The sequence below is a fragment of the Seriola aureovittata genome, chromosome 15, assembly GCF_021018895.1.
Source record: "Seriola aureovittata isolate HTS-2021-v1 ecotype China chromosome 15, ASM2101889v1, whole genome shotgun sequence".
Taxonomy (NCBI): Eukaryota; Metazoa; Chordata; class Actinopteri; order Carangiformes; family Carangidae; genus Seriola; species Seriola aureovittata.
This window is the reverse complement of record NC_079378.1, coordinates 780,001-793,045: the sequence shown is the minus strand read 5'-3', so window position 1 is coordinate 793,045 and position 13,045 is coordinate 780,001. Positions and strand designations below refer to the sequence as shown.

The window sequence follows — 13,045 nt, the reverse complement described above, 5'->3', positions numbered from 1 at the left end:
CCCCTCCCACCACAACACCTCCACATCCTGTTGGTTCAACCTGAACACCTGAACACATCACTACAGGTACATCACTGCTGGACTGTTGACATGTGACCCGTCTTTATTAAACCAATTCTAGTGGTTTCATTCAAGTATTTTCATTCAATGAGGCTTTTCATCCACAACATTTAACCTGTGTTTAAAACAGTGTCACCTGTCCGTATTTATGAGAACATTACAACTCCGTGAGAGGAGCTGATGTGTCTGTCTATATGTCTATATAATAATATATTCATAATGAAAACCAGTGAAGGCGACTGGTTCCATAGTGTAGCGGTTATCACGTCTGCTTTACACGCAGAAGGTCCTGGGTTCGAGCCCCAGTGGAACCAGCGTTTTCACGAATTCACCTGAACAGCGTCACAAAGAACAAGATACAGAACTTTATAAAGACATTCATCAAGACGCAGAAAGAATAAGACCCCGTCTGTAATCTGAGTTATTGTCACAAAATAAAATTACGTTTTCAGAAACGACTTTAACAGAAGAGAGGAAAGATAAAATGAACAGGGTTTCTGGTTTGGACGTCTGACTTTCAAAATAAAAGCGGGTTCGGTTACTACGGACACACACGACCTTTAAAACGTGTTTCTGCATTTGTATTGAAAATATTGTTGTTTTTTTTTTGTCTGCTGTCTGAAACGTGGTAGTACTTTAATAATGTGTTCAGCATGGTTCCTTCAATGGTATTTTGCTGTAAAAAAAAAAAAAAAAAAAAAAGCGATTACACAAGACACAGCTGTGTTGTTCTGACCATCTTAGAGATGATTATCATCGAGTCAGAAACTAATCATGTTTCTGTAAAAAGTGGAGATGCCGGGGATTGAACCCGGGACCTCATACATGCGAAGCATGCGCTCTACCACTGAGCTACATCCCCACACAGTGCTCACCGAGGGCCGGGGATCAGTATTTACCCGTGAGACAGACGGCTGCGGTGAAGATATGAGGTGTTAATAGTTTTATTTCATTTCACGTGACAAATTCAAACAAAGACTTATTGTACTTTAAGATAACCGGCAGAAAAATACATATCACTGATATGAACAATTAATTTCCCTGAACAGAAGAATCAACAGAACCCGTCTCTTTGGTCCTGTTTGACTTTCCACTTCCGCTTCGTCCTGTTGTGCTGTTTGTTCCAGCGACATTTTCTTCTCATTCATAGTCTCTCACAGGTAGTAGTCGGGTGGAGAGTTCACTACACTGAATATGGTGAATGTAATAAACTAAAATAACAAAGAAATGCAACATAATATCGTGTGTCTGCATTACCTGTTCTTAGAATACCTTTCCCTTAGAATTAGAGATTATTCTCACATCCTCATAACTCTAATAAACTACCCTGTCGGAGCAGGTTCATTTCACCTGGATCAAACAGGAAGTGATGTTTACTCTGAGCTGATGAAAGAGGATGCAAAATATATGTTAAAAAAAAAAAAGCAAACATGAACAGCTTGAGTAAATTAATATTTAATGGACACATCTGTCCAATTCACTGTACATATAATTACAGGTACTAAACTCGTGTTAAAATGAAAAAAACGAAAAATTAATATAAATATTCTATAAATACTTCATATTTTATTTATATTGATTTTATATTGATTTCTGCAGTGGTAAAATCTAACTAAATACTTTCAAGTACTGCACCCAAGCATGACTTTGAGGTACAGCTTGTACTATATATATATATATATATATATATATATATATATATATATATATATATAAATATGTATATATACACATATATGCGTATATATTTATATATATTTATATATTTAATTAATATTTAATTACTAGTTAAATTAGATTTTTTTTTTTTTTTTTTAATTAAAGATAATGCTTTCTTCCAAAAGTAACTACCCAATAGTATACACAAGCAGAGCTGAAACTATTACCTCATAGTCAACGGTTTAACCATCAAAAATAGTTTATTTGCTTTAATTTTAGGGGCTGACTATAACAGGGTTTATTTTATTTCGTTTATTTTGTTCTGTTTTAACAACAGCTCTTTATTTGGTATTTTTCTAATACCGCTTCTGGCCACTAGAGGGAGCACCGAGCCGCGGAGCAGCATCGCATGCAACAATACGCCATCTTGGATTTTTCACGCGTTGTATTGAGTTGAATGGGATTAAGCGTCACTCTGTCGGACTAAAGCGTGTTTTTGTTGCTTTGTACCCGCCGGGCATCCACGTCAACACCCCTGAACGGTTGCTGAGTCGTTCACCTGCCGTCCAGAGGGTTCGTGTTGTCAACATCAGTCCGGTAATCAACTTTATATGAACGCCGAACCTTGGAAATGGCTTCTTCTCTAGGAGGCGATCCGGGACTGTGCCGCACCTCTGCTACCAGCAGGTAAGTGTCCATCCGCTCAGACAGCAGAGCGAGCGGAGCAGAAACCGCCAACAGTGTTTGTAGTGAAGTTTCACTTTTAAGACCGTACACGTTAAACTACGCTGATTTTGTGACAAGATGTCCGATGCGAAAACTCGAAGAAATATGGCGGCGGGTGCCAGGAGGCGCAAGCTGCGATGGCCGAGTGGTTAAGGCGTTGGACTTGAAATCCAATGGGGTCTCCCCGCGCAGGTTCGAACCCTGCTCGCAGCGGATGGATACACGTTTAGTTTCCTGCTTTTACAACTAGATTCACTTACATTCAGTGCCGGACTTATACCCCTGCTGCTGAGAATACCCCACACAGAAGCTGGTGTTACCTTAAACTCTGAATTTTAAAGAGTCTGTAACTTCTCTGCGATAATGTAGTCCATGTTTTTTTTTTACAGACTTGATTAAATGTCTGGATCTAAACAAAACTGTAAAGTGTTGTGCTTTTTTACATGTGTAACCAGCATTATACGTAAAGAATTAATTTCCCCTAGGGGATAAATAAAGTATCTATCTATCGATTCCTAAATTGATTGAAAGAAAATTAATCTGTGACTGTAATGATAATCTAATCTACCATTCCCAACATTTTATTAGCTTTCCCTTTTATTAAGTCAAATCATTTAGATTTTTGACTGAAGCATGAAGGTTGACCCGTCAAAGGGAACCAGTGAACCGGAGTCAGTGTTTTTTGATTGATGAAGGTAAATTGATGCTGATAACCTCAGTCTGATCTTCTTTCTCTCTCTCGTTGTTTGTGCTCATCTGAAGAAGAAGAAAAAGAAGAAGAAGAAGTCTGATGGGGACGAGCAACAAGAAACAACATGGAGCTGTGATGTCGTCCAGGTAGGACAACAACAGACCAGGTGAGCACTTTCACACAGGTGTAAAGTCTGACAGCAGATAAAATGATTGGTGGAACAAAAACGTGATTTCAGGAAACCACTAACTGTTCCTATTCCTCTGTTTTGATGGAGCTGAGTGAACAGTTTCCCAAAGCCCTGACCAGTATCGTGTTAATGTCAGGACCTGGTTGTGGTACAGGCTGGTTTTTACACCTGAGCTGTTTGGTTCAATTATCATGAACTTTGGTGTGTTTACCTGTTTGTTTTGGTTCGTGGTCTGAAACCATAACGTGAATGACTTGACATATGTCGGGCCAAAGAGAAGGCTCCAGTCACTAATTAAGAAAACGTAATAAGTAATTGATAATTAATAATCAGAATAATTCCAACAACTCCAACCAAAGAGGAAATATCACACTGTGATCACATGGTTCTGTCTTTGAACGCATCATGGCTCTGCAGGTGGTGTCGTCGGTCCGTCCACCACTTTGGTCCAGACTGAAACATCTCATTGTTACTGGAAGTTCCCCTGAGGATGAACTGTAATAACCCCGGTGATCCTCTGATCAAACAGCTGATGAGTTCCCATGAGCCTCAGCTGGACGCGGTGTTCGGTCTTTAATGTAACGAGCCGACGTGAGGTCACAGTGATGAAACCACATAACACTGTCACTGTCTCTCACCTCCGGGGGGGTTGGTGTTGTTTCTGTGTGTGTGTTTGGGCTTGTTTTTATATCCTGGTGGGGGCTTGTGTCACCATGACGACTCGTGTGAGGTCTGCACAGGTAGAGACTTGGTTTTAAGGTAAAAGGTGAGTGAATGTGTTATGTCAACGAGTTTACCTTACAAATAAGTGTGTGTGTGTGTGTGTGTGTGTGTGTGTGTGTGTGTGTGTGTGTGTGTGTGTGTGTGTGTGTGTTATGGCCACCTGCTCTGTCTGGCCTTTAACATCAGAACAAAATGTCCCTGTTCAACAACATGACGTCTCTCACTTCCTGTCTCTTCATGGCGCGACCGTCTTCAGCTTCCTGACAGAAACTGTGAATATATTTAATATTTATATTAATATGAACTTTAATGTTACAAAAGTTCAGAACGTTTGTAACATTCAGAACGTTTGTAACAGAAGTGAAGAAGTGACCTTATTCTAATTCAACAGGAATGTGTGGGGTTTGATTGAGTGTGGCTGTAGCCCCGCCCCTCCTCCTGTCCTGGCACAGGTGAGGTGTCACACAGCTCGACACATATGGTGTGTGCAGGACCTTGTTGTTCCTGTGGTTCGATGAGTGAGATCAGCTGACTGCGTTGACTCAGTTTGGGCTCGGAGACAAAAACGTCCGTCCTGTGTTAGAGACGCACCAGAGTTCACTCCAGGTCAAAATGACCGTTAATAATCCAGATCATATGGAACGACCACCAGACACATTATTAAACAGCCACAGAACAGCCTCCATTTAAACAGCAGTAAAACACAAACCTTATGATCTGACTGATCAGACACACACACCAACATCACACTGAGCTGGTGATGTAGTTCTGGATATCAGCCCGGCTGTGATTGGCTCAGAGACAATCAGCTGATATTCATCTCTCCCTCAGTGTGATGTTCTACCAGCGCCATGTTAGTTCAATGAGCAACAACAGATTATGATCTGTTTGTTTATTTCATCATTTACTAGTAGTTCAACTGGGCTGGTGCTGGACTGTTGCTAAGCAACACATAAACATTTCCTGACCTGCACAGTGACACTAGCTGCTGCCTCAGGTGTTTCTGAAGGATCCACCTTCTTCCTTCTTCCTCTCCTGACGACCAGACATCGTTTCATTCAAACGTTATTTCTGAAATATTTTCATCTTTGTTTGTTACAGTCTGAGATCGATAACGAGGTTAATGTGACTCTGATTAACGTTGATAGAACAGCTGTGAAGAGGAGTGATACGTGGATAGATAGATACTTTATTTTTTCCCCTAGGGGAAATTCATGTGTCCAATAGCTCATTGGTGATAATAATAATAATAATAACAGTTGATAATAAATAAACAATAATAATTAGATTAGGCCACTTCCTCTGGCAGTGGGAACAAAGGATCTCCTGAACCTCTCTGTTCTGCAGTGACATGAGACGTTTGCTGCAGCTGCTTCTCTGTCCTGCCAGGATGTTGTGGAGAGGATGGTTGGTATTGTCCAAGATGGCCTCCATCTTACATTGCATGCATCTCTCCACAACAGTCCTGAGTGAGTCCAGACTCCTGCAGCACAGACCTAGACCTCCGAAAGTCCATGACCATCTCCTTGGTCTTGGAGGTGTTCAGAAGGAGGCAGTTCTTGTCGCTCCATTCACTGAAGGCCGTCGTCAGATCCCTGCACTCCTCTTCCTGCCTGTTCCTGATGCACGCCACAAAAGCTGTGTCATACAGGGTGAACAGGAACGGAGCCAGAACAGTCTCCTGTGGAGTCCCAGTTAAAGGTCCCAGTGCTGTTGTACTCTATAGCTGTGTCACAATTCAGGGGCCGCGTCCTTCAGAGGACGTGGTCTACGAAGGCGCGGCCCATCGTAGACCATGAAGGCTGAACTGAAATGAGACGGTCTGATCTACAGAGGATTAACGCTGTGCGTCACCAGCTGTGCGTGCCGTTGCAAAGCACAGCTCCTGTTGCCTAGTAACCTTGGCAAAACTTTTTTTCACAAAAACTTGAGGTTATAAGGCCCCGGGCTTTAACAGCTGTTGACCTGAGCTGAAACACAACACTGACAGTTAAAAGTGTCTGTCTGTCTGTGTTGTTTGCTTTCATTACTGGCTCGCAATGCATCTTGGGATATGTTGGGCCTACCTACCGCCTCCAAATTCAGCCTTCTTTTCAGCAAAAGAACACACACACGCACACACACACACACACACACACACACACACACACACACACACACAGCTGGTTGTTGTGTTCAAGTCTCTGTATAAATGAATGTAGCTGCTGTGAGATATTAACCTCCTTAACACAGTCCATTTCAGTGTTTGGATAAAACTACAGTTACAGTTTACCGGAGCTGGAGGAACACCCCCCCCCCCCACACACACACACACACACACACACACACACACACCCCCACCCCCCCACTTACAGCCAGCTGACTCACTTCACTACAGTCAGGGTTACCACGTGTAACCGAAACTATAGGTAGGTTGGTGGGAATCAGGGGGAAACAGCTACATAGCATACAGACTGGAAACAGGGGAAGCAGCTAGTTTAGCTTAGCATACAGACTGGAAACAAAGGAAACAGCTGTCTTAGCTTAGCATACAGACTGGAAACAGGGGAAGCAGCTAGTTTAGCTTAGCATACAGATTGGAAACAGGGGAAGCAGCTAGTTTAGCTTAGCATACAGACTGGAAACAGGGGAAGCAGCTAGTTTAGCTTAGCATACAGAGTGGAAACAAAGGAAACAGCTATCTTAGCTTAGCATACAGACTGGAAACAGGGGAAGCAGCTAGTTTAGCTTAGCATACAGATTGGAAAAAGGGGAAGCAGCTAGTTTAGCTTAGCATACAGATTCGAAACAGAGGAAATCTTTGATATTTTTGCCTTTTTCACTGAGACAAATAAATGATCATCAGTTGTGTGTCGACTGATTGAGCTGAAGGTTTGTCAGTTCATTTTCTCTGAAGTCACATCTTCAGCTGCAGCTTCAGTTTCTTACATAACATCTAATCCAGTAAACTGACGCCTGTATCCGTCCATTTATCTCCATTTATTATGTATGATAAGTTTTCAGACCCACGGCGTCTCTGCATCGTCAGGGCGGAGAGAGAGAGAGAGAGGACACCAGAAATACCTCCATTTCTATTCTCTCTTTATGTCTCTCGCCCACTCTCTCTCTCCCAGCTGTGTGTGCAGTGAATTGAAGTGGAGGAGGAGGGAAACATTAACGGCAGGAGAAGACAGCCGGAGGATAAAGAGAGGCAGACAGAGTGAGTGAGCGAGGTAGAGCGATAGTAGGAGAGGAGAGAGAGAGAGAGGGAGGCGGTAAGAGCGTGTGAAGGAGGGCGTCTGACGGAGATGGGAGTATTTATAGGTAGAGAGATGAGGAGATAGAACGACGAGAGAGAGAGAGAAGGAGGGAGGAGAGAGACGAGAGAGGGAGGCAGAGAGACAGGGAGAGAGAGAGGAAAATCCAGACACAATAAGAAGAAAGGGAAGACAAAGAGGAGGAGAGGGCGAGCGAGGGACCATGCTGAGGAGGAAGAGGAGCGTGTCGTTCGGAGGCTTCGGATGGTAAGAGTGTGAACGAGTGTGAACGTGTCTCGTCGTTCGGTGAATGGCTGAATGATCTCATCACCTCTCTTACTCGCACTTTCAGGGTTTTTGAGTTCATTTCCAGCCTGAGCTGCACTGAAGTGACATCACAGTGACATCATGGTTGCATCAGCCCCCCCCTCCAAAAAAACAAAAACAAAAAACAAATGAGTAAAATCATCTTTTTTAGTTTTCTGAGCTGCTGTGAGATGAGACGGGATCAGTAACGTGGGCGGAGTGCTTAAGACTTTCTGTGAATGGCTTTGGTTGAAAACTTTCCAGGCTGTTGCAGCTGATGTTTAATCTTCGTCAGCGTGAGATACGTTCACTCTGTTTCCAGACGAACGACGGCGAACAAAAAACCTTTTACTGCTGCAGTTAATGAACAACTTTCTGTCAGGAACTGACAGAAAGTTTTACGGACAGAAGCTCCTGCTCTCAGATCAGCTGCAGGTGTCTGTTCCCATCAGTTATATAGATCATGTTAATTAAATTAAATGTGCATTGTGTGTATATTTATATTGTGTCACTTTCACAGTTGATCATTTGTCTTTCTCCAAAGGAAATCCATTACGTGTCCACAGCAGGGTTTGGTTCTGATCCAGTTTAACTTGTCGGTTGTTTTCTTTTAGTTTCTCATTTTGAATAAAACATTCATTTACTTCAGGGCTGCAACTGATTATTGTTTTCATTATTGATTAATTGTTTTGTCTGTGAAACTCAAAGATATTAACTTCACAATCATCTATGACAAGTGTCTGTACATTTCTGTCATTTTGCTAAAAACTAAAATGATCATCCAACAGATTGATTTGCTTTTGATTGACTAATTGATTATTGACTAATTCTTAAGAGTTGCATGAAAAATTGAAACAACTCTCAAGTGAGGGGGCAGTACAATCCTATGGGTTTGGAAACAGCTAGTTTAGCTTAGCATTAAGACTGGAAACAAAGGGAAACAGCTAGTTTAGTTTAGCATTAAGACTGGAAACAAGGGGAAACAGCTAGTTTAGTTTAGCATTAAGACTGAAAACAAAGGGAAACAGCTAGTTTAGCTTAGCATTAAGACTGGAAACAAGGGGAAAAAGCTAGTTTAGCTTAGCATTAAGACTGGAAACAAAGGGAAACAGCTAGTTTAGTTTAACATTAAGACTGGAAACAAGGGGAAAAAGCTAGTTTAGCTTAGCATTAAGACTTGAAACAAGGTGAAACAGGTAGCTTAGCTTAACATAAAGACTGGAAACAAGGGGAAACAGGTAGCTTAGCTTAACATAAAGACTGGAAACAAGGGGAAACAGGTAGCTTAGCTTAACATAAAGACTGGAAACAAGAGGAAACAGCTAGTTTAGTTTAACATTAAGACTGGAAACAAGGGGAAAAAGCTAGTTTAGCTTAGCATTAAGACTTGAAACAAGGGGAAACAGGTAGCTTAGCTTAACATAAAGACTGGAAACAAGGGGAAACAGCTAGTTTAGTTTAACATTAAGACTGGAAACAAGGTGAAACAGGTAGCTTAGCTTAACATAAAGACTGGAAACAAGAGGAAACAGCTAGCCTGGCTCTGTCTGAGAAGCTGATTAGCATGTTGTGTCCCACTGGGTCGGTCGTATCAGAATTGTTGGCAGTTACATGAGGGAACTCTTTATTGGCGGGCAACCTCAAGGTCAGGACTAAACTGCAGGAAGTCTTAAGTATAAATGATTAATGAAGTAACTGCTGCTGCGCCATGTGAGTTAGAATGAGCTCAGTCCTGGTTAATTTACAGAAGCTCGTATCAGTCCTGCTGCTGTAAGTCAGAGGATCTTCATACAGACAGCTGGACACACAGTCTGTGAAGACTCCCTGTGATCTGAGCGTGTCTGAATATGAAGCTGCGTGTTAAGCTACTGTCAAACCACTGTTCTAAATCAAGGTGTATTAAACTACAGGTAACCATGGCAACAGCACTGTACAACCAACAAGACTGTGTCTGACCTGAATATGTATGTATTTCTTTCCTATTTATGTTCATGCTCAGCTGGTTTTTGGTTTAATGTGATGTCACATGTCTCTAAACACAGCTCTGATTGGATGTTTGGACGAGGCACAGTTTTAAAGGGGGGTGGGGGTGTTTGTTGATGGTTTTGATGGTTCCATAGTTTGATGGTTTTGATGTTTCGAGGGTTTTGATGGTTCGATGGTTTTGATGGTTCGATGGTTTTGATGTTTCAATGGTTTTGATGGTTTTGATGGTTCGATGGTTTTGATGGTTCAATGGTTTTGATGGTTTGATGGTTTTGATGGTTCTGTGTTTTTGATGGTTCAATGGTTTTGATGGTTCAATGGTTTTGATGGTTTTGATGGTTCAATGGTTTTGATGGTTTGATGGTTTTGATGGTTTTGATGGTTCAATGGTTTTGATGGTTCAATGGTTTTGATGGTTTAATGGTTTTGATAGTTTTGATAGTTTTGATGGTTCGAAGTTTGATGGTTTTGATGGTTTTGATGGTTTTGATGGTTCAATGGTTTTGATGGTTCAATGGTTTTCGATGTTTCCAAGGTTTTGATGGTTTTGATGGTATTGATGGTTCAGTGGTTCGATGGTTTTGATGGTTCAATGGTTTTGATGGTTTGATGGTTCAGTGGTTCGATGGTTTTGAAGTTTCAATGGTTTTGATGTTTCAATGGTTTTGATGGTATTGATGGTTCAGTGGTTCGATGGTTTTGATGGTTTGAGGGTTTGATGGTTCAGTGGTTTTGATAGTTCAATGGTTTCGATGGTTCCATATAAGGATGTAACGATGCATCGCGAGACAGTTAAAAATCGATGCAAATCGGCTGAGATGAAAAATGAATCTCGATGCCCTTTTTAAACATCAGAGGGCGTAATTTACTTTTGATTTCACGTGTTGGACGTCGTACGTCACTGTCAGGTATTGGGTCAGACGGAACGAGAGACATGGCGGCGGTGGCAAGTTGGCACCGCCCCCTCCTGTTTAAAAAGGGCATCGTTACATCCCTAGTTCCATAGTTTGATGGTTCAATGGTTTTGATCGTTTAATCGTTTCAATGGTTCCATAGTTTAATGGTTTTGATGGTTTTGATGGGTCAATGGTTTTGATGGTTTTGATGGTTCAATGGTTTTAATGGTTTTGATGGTTTTGATGGTTTTGATGGTTTTAATGGTTTTGATGGTTTTGATGGTTTTGATGGTTCAATGGTTTTGATGGTTCGATGGTTTTGATGGTTTTGATGGTTTTGATGGTTCAATGGTTTTGATGGTTCGATGGTTTTGATGGTTTGATGGTTTTGATGGTTTTGATGGTTTGATGGTTTTTATGGTTTTGATGGTTCGATGGTTTTGATGGTTTTGATGGTTCAATGGTTTTAATGGTTTCGATGGTTTTGATGGTTTGATGGTTCGATGGTTTTGATGGTTTTGATGGTTCAATGGTTTTAATGGTTTCGATGGTTTTGATGGTTTGATGGTTCGATGGTTACTGGGAGAGAAGTCCTGGTTCACAACAGAGTGTAAAGGAGCTTCTCTACGTGTCGTTCTCGCCTCAGTAAATCTCAGTCTGCAGTCGGTCTGTCAGAACTCTGTGACCAGAATACACAACTTTGTGTGTGTGTGTGTGTGTGTGTGTGTGTGTGTGTGTGTGTGTGTGTGTGTGTGTGTTAGTGAGTGGAAACTCTTACACAAGCCTCCTTTTCAATCATTCACATTTTCAGCTTTCTTTTCTTTTCCTAATCTGTCCCTCCTCCTCCTTCCCTCCTTGTAAACTTCCTTATCTCCTACCACCACTCCTTATCTGATATACCCGCTTGTTTCCTTCCATACCACCTACTTTCCTACCAATTGTCCTTATTTCAATTAAGGACACTTGTAGTTTTGCAGTTGAAAAAGTTATTTGCTTCCCCCTTCTTTCTTTCTATAGATCCTTGTTTCCTTCTATACATTCTTCCTTCCTTCCTATTTTCGGACGTACCTTTCCTTCTTTCCTTTCTTCTGTAACTCATTTCTTCCTAAACGTCCTACTCTGCTTCTTTTCACCCTGATTTCCTTTTATACCCTGTCGTTCCTTCTACATCTCCTTCTCAAACAGACAAACATAGATGAAAAGATAACCTCCTTGATGATGATGATGATGATGATGATGATGATGATGATGATGATGATGATGATGATGATGATGTCTTTTTTTTTGTAATAAACGAGCTTTGGCGTCTCTGCAGCTCCACAGCGTTTCATCTGTGTGTCTTTGACCTTATCAATCTCCGATCCTCGGACATCTTTGTGTTTTCTAGGGAAAATCTAGAGAGGTGTGTGTGTGTGTGTGTGTGTGTGTGTGTGTGTGTGTGTGTGTGTGTGTGTGTGTGTGTGTGTGTGTGTGTGTGTGTGTGTGTGTGTGTGTGTGTGTGTGTGCAGCCTAACTGTGTTATTTATGACTTGTGGGAGTTGAGTTTTCACTGAGTCATCATACATCCAGGCTTTTAACATTAAGGTCGATCACTCTCTCTCACTTTCCATTTCTACATCACTTCTCCTCCTCTCTCCTCTTCAAGGTTCTTTTTGTTTCTTCTCCTACTTCCTTTTCTTATATTTCCTTTCCTGTCTCCTCTTCTGTTTCCTCTCTCCTTCCCCTTTATTTCCTCTTGTCTCCTTTCCTCTTCCCTTGTGATCTTCATCAGATCATATTTCACCACTTCACCTGAGGGGAGGGGCTCAGTACTCCAAGAGTTACATCAACATCAGCTGTGACATCAGCTGTGAGTCAGCTGTGACATCAGCTGTGACATCAGCTGTGACATCAGCTGTGACATCAGCTGTTATTGTGATGTAGAAGAAGATGAGATCATACTTTAGAACCAGCTTCACTGTTTCTCCTCAGGTCTGAAAACATCTTAAAGTTTGGACCTTCCTGAAACAAAGACGTGTTAGAAGTGTCTTATGTGTGTGACGTTGGTGGCCACCTCTGACCTCTGACCTCTGACCTGTGTGAGAATGTGACGCTGTGTCCTGATAATAAACTGATGTACTAATAAATGTTTCTGGTCGTCCATCAAACTTTCAGTAGATTAAATCTCATGTAGAGTGACTTTTACAGCCTGTGTGTGTGTGTGTGTGTGTGTGTGTGTGTGTGTGTGTGTGTGTGTGTGTGTGATGTAAATGTGTGATTTACTGCTGTAGCACTTTAATAAAAAGGGTTTTTATTGCTGTGAACCTCTGAGGTCACACACACACACACACACACACACACAGGTTACTAAGGTTAATAGAGTATGCAGCTGTAATATCTGAATGTTCTTCCTGTTATCAGAGTTGAGTGAAAGAGACAGTATGTTAACAGCATCGTTCTCTCTCTCTCTCTCTCTCTCTCTCTCTCTCTCTCTCTCTCTCCCCCCCCCCCCCCCCCCCCCCTGCAGGATTGATAAATCCACAGTCAGCGCTCTCAGAGCTCGGTGAGTAACACCTTGGACTGAAGTGAAATC

The 13,045-nt window shown here is 41.7% G+C and overlaps 1 protein-coding gene and 3 non-coding genes across 4 annotated transcripts in view; 3 read left to right on the top strand and 1 right to left on the bottom strand.

Moving 5' to 3' along the window:
* Positions 1 to 301: 301 nt before the first annotated feature.
* On the top strand, positions 302 to 374 carry trnav-uac (transfer RNA valine (anticodon UAC)). The gene has a single exon. It is a non-coding gene; the product is annotated as a tRNA-Val (tRNA).
* Positions 375 to 850: 476 nt separating this feature from the next.
* On the bottom strand, positions 851 to 922 carry trnaa-cgc (transfer RNA alanine (anticodon CGC)). Its single transcript has one exon. It is a non-coding gene; the product is annotated as a tRNA-Ala (tRNA).
* A 1,654-nt stretch (positions 923 to 2,576) lies between these two features.
* trnas-uga (transfer RNA serine (anticodon UGA)) lies at positions 2,577 to 2,658 on the top strand. Its single transcript has one exon. It is a non-coding gene; the product is annotated as a tRNA-Ser (tRNA).
* Positions 2,659 to 7,239: 4,581 nt separating this feature from the next.
* LOC130182457 (rap1 GTPase-activating protein 2-like) overlaps positions 7,240 to 13,045 on the top strand; it is a 33,390-nt gene continuing 27,584 nt past the window's right edge. The window contains exons 1-2 of the mRNA XM_056397423.1: positions 7,240 to 7,552; positions 12,980 to 13,015. The gene's annotated coding sequence lies outside the window, so the exon portion shown is untranslated. The remainder of the gene's footprint in view (positions 7,553 to 12,979; positions 13,016 to 13,045) is intronic.